The 6,266-nt window shown below is 42.7% G+C and overlaps 1 protein-coding gene across 1 annotated transcript in view; it reads right to left on the reverse strand.

The window, feature by feature from the left end:
* LOC105853178 (NACHT, LRR and PYD domains-containing protein 1-like) overlaps nt 1–6,266 on the reverse strand; it is a 43,568-nt gene that overhangs the window by 15,797 nt on the left and 21,505 nt on the right. The window lies entirely within an intron of this gene.

Here is a 6,266-nt window from a genome sequence, read left to right on the forward strand (position 1 = left end):
AGGGCCGTGGTGGTCTGGGGAGTCAGCGAGAGCTCTCGCCCCTGCTCCATCTGCTGCCTCAGGCAGGTGCAGGCCAGCCAGGACACCCAGGGCAGCTGACACAGGGCCCAGAGCGCGTGGTTTGACTCCGCCAAGCTCAAGGCTCTGCTTGCTTGGTCTCCATCTGTGAAGTATTTGCAGAAATAGTCCCTCCTGCCAGACTCAGAGAGCCCCAGCACCTCCACCCATTGTGGGTGCTTCAAAATCGGAATGAATTTCTCTAGAGTGCTGGTTCTAGTGGTGATCAGCAAGGATGCAGTGGGAAACATGGTTTTCCTCAGCAACTGGCTCAGAAGTAAGCATAATGGCTGTTTCTGGCTCCACTGCAGAGGGGTGTCACCCTTTTCCTTCTCTATGGCCCATTCTGGCTCATCCAGACCATCAAGGATGAAGAACATCTTCCTTATATCAAGCATGAGCTGGCCAATTTCAGCAAAATGGGCTTTCCCAATTGCCTTGAAGAACTCCCCAAAACTCAATATCTGTGATGGGTTCAGTTCCCTGCAGTTGAAGCAGAAGACGTATCGGAAGCGGTCCTTGTATAACTGGCCTTCCAGCCAGGCTCTCCTCATCAGCCTGGCCAGGGTGGACTTCCCGACTCCAGCATTCCCGTGCAGTATGACTGTGTGAGGCTCTGTCTGGGTATCAAGATCTGGACCAAATAAGTCTCTGATATCAATCAAAAGTCCTGGTTCCTCTCCCACTCCATGGTGCCAGCTTTCCCTGACGAGGGACTCAATGCCTCTGGGGTAAGAGCTGTGTTTAAATTCCAGCTGTTTGAGTTCATGGTAAAAACCCTCATTTTCACACGATTGTGTGGTGTTGCTCGTCTCTGTTTCTTGATTCTGAGAAGCTTTCTTTCTTTCTAAGTAAGGATGGAAAGATGCGACATAAATGTTTTGATTTGTTTATTTATTCACATATTCATTACAACAGTTTTATTCACCCACTGAAAATCCAGGCTGTGAGCACTCAGAGGTTCTTTTCAGAACAGTAGAAGGAACTTGGGCGTTGGGGAGGAGATCACAGCTCATCTTGACCAATTCGTACTCCCTGAATGACCTCAAGAATTAATCAAGGGCCTGATTTGTGACAGACATTAGGGCCATGAACAAAGAGTGAATAACGACACAGCTCCCCATTCTCTTAAGTCCATTTGTGGAGCCATTTGTTGACTCACTGTGCCTCAGTAGAATGGGGGTTGTGCCATCTCTTGTAGGAGGCCATGGGGAAGTTGAGACAATGGATGGTGGAGCAGATGCTCTGGTTTTTGACAGTCCTCCCTCACGCCAACAACCTCCCACCCCCACCCCCATGCCAGCACCTAGCACACCAACATGTCCCTCTGCAAGTCCCTATGTGTCTGCTGTGGGCTCCCTCAGCTCTCAGGTGTGGCCATCTGAAGGGCTGGGGAGTTAATGCTTCAGTAGGAGCCCTTAACCAATGACCGTGCAGACCTTGGCCCCAGGACGAAGGCTCTGAGGCACATTCTCACTAGAGACCCAAAAGTGAACCTCAGATGTCACAGAGGAACCTGCTCCATCTGTGGTCACATGGGCCTTCCTGCTTGCCTGGCACTTCTCTCTCCTGCTGGAGCCTGCAATCTCAACCGCTGCAATCTCAACCGCTGTAATTCTTGCACTCAAATCCTGTGTCATAGTCAGCTTCTGCGGGACCCCCTGATACAGACTGGGAGCGGCTTTGTGAACTGTGGGTGTCTGAGCTCAAGTCAGGGACTGTCCCTTAGTGAGGGACTCAGGACCATAGCTGGTCAGGTTCCCTATAGAATAATTATTATTGTCCCTTCCCTTTCGTCATGCTTTACTTAGCTCATTTTTCAAGATGATGCTTAAGACTTCTTTGGGATTCTAAAGCCCCTTGGGAAACCTGCTTAATCCTGAGGGCTCAAGGTCACCTGTTTTACCTTTATGAGTATGCTGAGGAAAATGGGATCAGGATGTGTGGTGCAGGTCAAGTTGTATGCAATATTATTGAGACCAGAGTGTCATGTCTCTGAAATCATGATCTATGGATCCATTGTTATGTCTCTTCTGTGAACACCTCTGATGTGACCAGAATTTCTACCTGGGACATGACAACAGGGACCCCATCTGGAGCCTGGTGTGTGCCTGAGGGACCAGAGAAGTTTATTTTTCATAATGTTCTCTAAAACACACTCTGTTTACATGACACATACCTAACTATTGTAGATATATTTGTATTTAAAAAGTCCTCCCTGGACTTCCAATACCTCTGATAATTTCATTTTAACATGATTTTGGAGTAGATTTAGAAAACCCAAGAAAATCCAGCTGGCCACCAATACCTAAGACTAGTTCGCATTTTTAAGTGGCTAAAGACATTTAAAGAAAAAACAATTTTACCATGTATGAGAATTACGTAACACTCAAAATTTTTTATGCTCATAATACAGTTTTTTTTTTTTTTTTTGGTAATGCAGCCTACTTATTTGTCTAGGAATTGTCTGTAGATTATCTCAGGCTATGGAGAGTATTTGCAACAGAGATTGTATGGCCCACAGAGGCAAAGTATTTATTATCTGGAGATACCTAGCTCAAAAAGGGCAGAGGCTATTGGCATCAGCCATGGAACCTCTGCCATCACTGTCCCCGTGCCTGGCTCTGTGGAAGAAACCAAAGTCTTTGACACTGATCCCCTTCATAGCCCCTAGGGCAGTGGTGAATTCTGCACACCATGACAGAAGACCCCATGTTGTTCATTGTGTGGATTTCACTGGTCTATGCTGCATTGAACTTCAGCAGTTTGCTACTGGAGCAGCCAGCAGCAATCACCACAGTGGACTCCCTCAGGAGGGAGAAGCTGGTACACACTGCCCACAAGGACTTCCCTTTGTTTTAGTCTGGGATCAGAGCTGACAGCCTTCCCCGAGACTGTCACTATGTGGACCCAGAACTCTGGATGTTCCACGTGTACCTATGCTTTCGACCTCATTTTAGTGTTCACTTGTGTGATTTCACACAGAGACCAGTAACATCACTGCTATGAGGATACCTGGGAGTGGGACCGACCCTGTGCTGAGAGATTTGTCTTTGGTCCTGCAGAATAAAGAGAACTTAGAAGTTCTCCAGCAGCCCTGGCCATCGGGAAACCCACTATCTTTGCTGACATTGACCTCATCTGATGTGTAACTTAAGGCTGAAGTTAGACTTTTGTAGGCTTGTAGAGACTACAGTGACACCCCTCACCTGATGAGCACCCTTCACTTACAGGTGAAGGTTTCTCCCATCAAGTCCAATCTCTAAAGTCTGGAAGAGGTTGCTGTTCTATTAAACACACATTTCAACAAAAGGCTAGTAGGGGCATGAAAAAAAAAATCAACGAATTATGACACCAAAAAAGATACAATAGTTTTCCAGTGACTGACCACAAAGACTTAGTGATTGATGAATTACTAAACAAGGAATTCAGGATAATTTTTTCAAAGAAGCTGAACAAATTTGTAGAGAAATCAGAATGAAATCAGAAAAGCAATACATGAGCAAAACAGAAATTTCAACACAGAAATAGAAATCATATAAATTTACATTCTGACTCTGAAAAATATAATGAATGAAGTGAAAAATTCAAAAGAAAGCATCAATAGCAGATTTGATCACACAAGAAAAAGTATCTAACTATAATATATTTTATGTAAGCCTCATTGTAATCAAAAAGTAAAAGCTTTAGTATATATACAAAACATAAAGAGAAAGGAATCACAATATACCACTATGGAAAACCATCAAGTCATAAAGAGAGAAAGAAAAGAATAAAGGAAACATAAAACAAGGCGTTAATAGGATGGCAATAGTAAGGCCTTACCTTACTAAATTCTCCAATTATAAGGTACAGAGTTGCTGAATGGATTATACAATAACAAAAACAAACAAGACTACTGTATTTTGCCTACAAGAAACTCACTTCAGATTTAAAGACACACATATGTTATTAAAGTGAAGGGATGGACAAAGATATTCCAAAACTGAAAACTTGAAGAAAGCTTGACTTACTGTATTATGCAAAATATACTTTAAATAAAAACCAGGAGACAAGGAAAGTTATTATATAGTGATAAAATGGTTAATTCAGACATAACATCTAACTATATTGAGTGATCTTAACAGATCTTGAGACAGAAATAACAGAAGCACAATAACTGGGAAATTTACAACTCCACCATTAACAATTAATACCGATCATGCAGATAGAGAATAGTGTGGACATATAGGAATTGAATATGCTTCAAACCAAATGGACCTAACAGACATATAAAGGACATTACATCCAACAATAGCAGATCATATATTCTTCTCAAACTTACACAAAAAATTCTCCAGGGTAGATAATATATTTGGCCATAAGAGAAGTTTAAATAAACTTAAATTTGAAATCATATTAAGTATATTTTCCAATCACAATGGCCTGAAACTAGAAATCACATGGAATAGGTCAAAGAAGGTAGACATGAAAAAAAAATCATGAAATGAAAGAAAATGAAAAACAAGGGTGACTATGAGGACTGTATAGTCATATATACACTAATTTAAAAGAATGATATAGGTAACCTAAAATTGTAACTCACGGAGCTAGAAGATGACTGAATTAAGCTGCAAAGTAATCAAGAATAGGTGTCTGAAATTAGACACATAGACAAGTGAAACAGAACTGAGAGCCCAGAAATACACCCTTACCTATATGGTCAACTACGGTTCCCATTTTCATTTGTTCTGGGATTTTTTTTTCATATCATATCTTCTTTGATCAACTCATTTTTCAGGAGTTTGTGTTTGTTTTTTAATGTATACATATTTGGCAATTTTTCACAAGAATAATAATGGCAAAATGTTAATTTATTAAATTAGTTGTGATGGGAGAACTATCACTAGATCTCTACATGCAAAGATATCTACATGAAACTGGACCCTTCCCTTACACTGCTCACAATCTCTGCCAGCATGGAGCAAGTGCCTGACCCGAGCTTTTATTGCCTCAGTAACCACTTCAAAAGGGCATCTAGTTCAAGCAAGATTATATGGAATAAACACATTTCCAGACATACTACTAGGTAAAGGTGAGTAACTTTCCCCATAGAGTGTCCTTTATTTTATATATCTTGGTTGATTTCAATAACTGACCATTTGGATCACTTTTTCACTTCCCAGTCTTTCAATTTTCCCCCTTATGTTTTCAATTAAGCAATAAAAAGTGATCATGAAAGACTAGGTCTCCACTTTAACCACAATAAAAGCAAATTCCAGGCCTGATGACTCTCTGTCTCTCTCCGTCTCCACTGCTCTCTCTCTCTGTGTACCTCATTATGTAGCCCTAGGTGTGGTGTGCAATTTCCAAGATTGTGAGTAATAAACCTTTATTTTGCTAAGGTTTCCGGGAGGTTGCTGCTGAAGGGTAGCTTGCAATCTCACTGAAAACTGTAAAGGGTGGCCTAGTCATTCCATTGGGTATTGATTAAGTGGAAGATGGCACAACACAGAACTCTAAATGATTGGCAATCAGATGTGATCTCTGAAACCATAGCAATCCTAGAGGAAAATAGACAGGACCATTTCCTTAACTTTGGTCCTGACATGATGTTTGACTATGACACAAAAATTAAAAGCAAAAAATAAAAAATCAGTAAGTAGGACTATGTAAACTAAAAAACAGTAAAGGCTGTGGTCAACAGAATGAGAAGACAACCCATGGTGTTGTCAGATGGGGAGTTCCTATCCAAAATGCATAAAGAACAAAAATCAATAACCCGATTACAAATCAACAATGGACTTGAAGACACATTGTCTAAACGTAGACACGCAAATGCCCAAGTTCATGAAAAGCTGCTCAGCATCACTAACGATCAGACAAATGCGAATCAAAACAAAATGAGAGCCCGTGTCTCACTGTCTCACTGTCGCGGAGGTTATCAACAAGGCAGGAGGTGGGCAGTGGGGAGCCTGGGGGAGGGGCTGGGTGGTGTGTGAGGCCACAGCAGGCAGCAGACATCTCGCCCAGGAACGGTGGTTCTGGGGTCCGGGGCTCTGTCTCAGAGCTTGTGTGTCCAGGGGCTTCGAGACCCACGGAAGCCGCTGCTGGCCCCGCCCCAGCCGGGCCTGACCCCCAGGAGAGGACACCCAGACAGACACCGCTGGACAGACGTCCTCACTGGGCCCAGGAGAGGCGCACCCTGTCCTGCTCTGCCTCTGCCCCCC

This window comes from Condylura cristata, unplaced genomic scaffold (assembly GCF_000260355.1).
Source record: "Condylura cristata isolate star-nosed mole 26May11 unplaced genomic scaffold, ConCri1.0 scaffold00017, whole genome shotgun sequence".
NCBI lineage: Eukaryota > Metazoa > Chordata > Mammalia > Eulipotyphla > Talpidae > Condylura > Condylura cristata.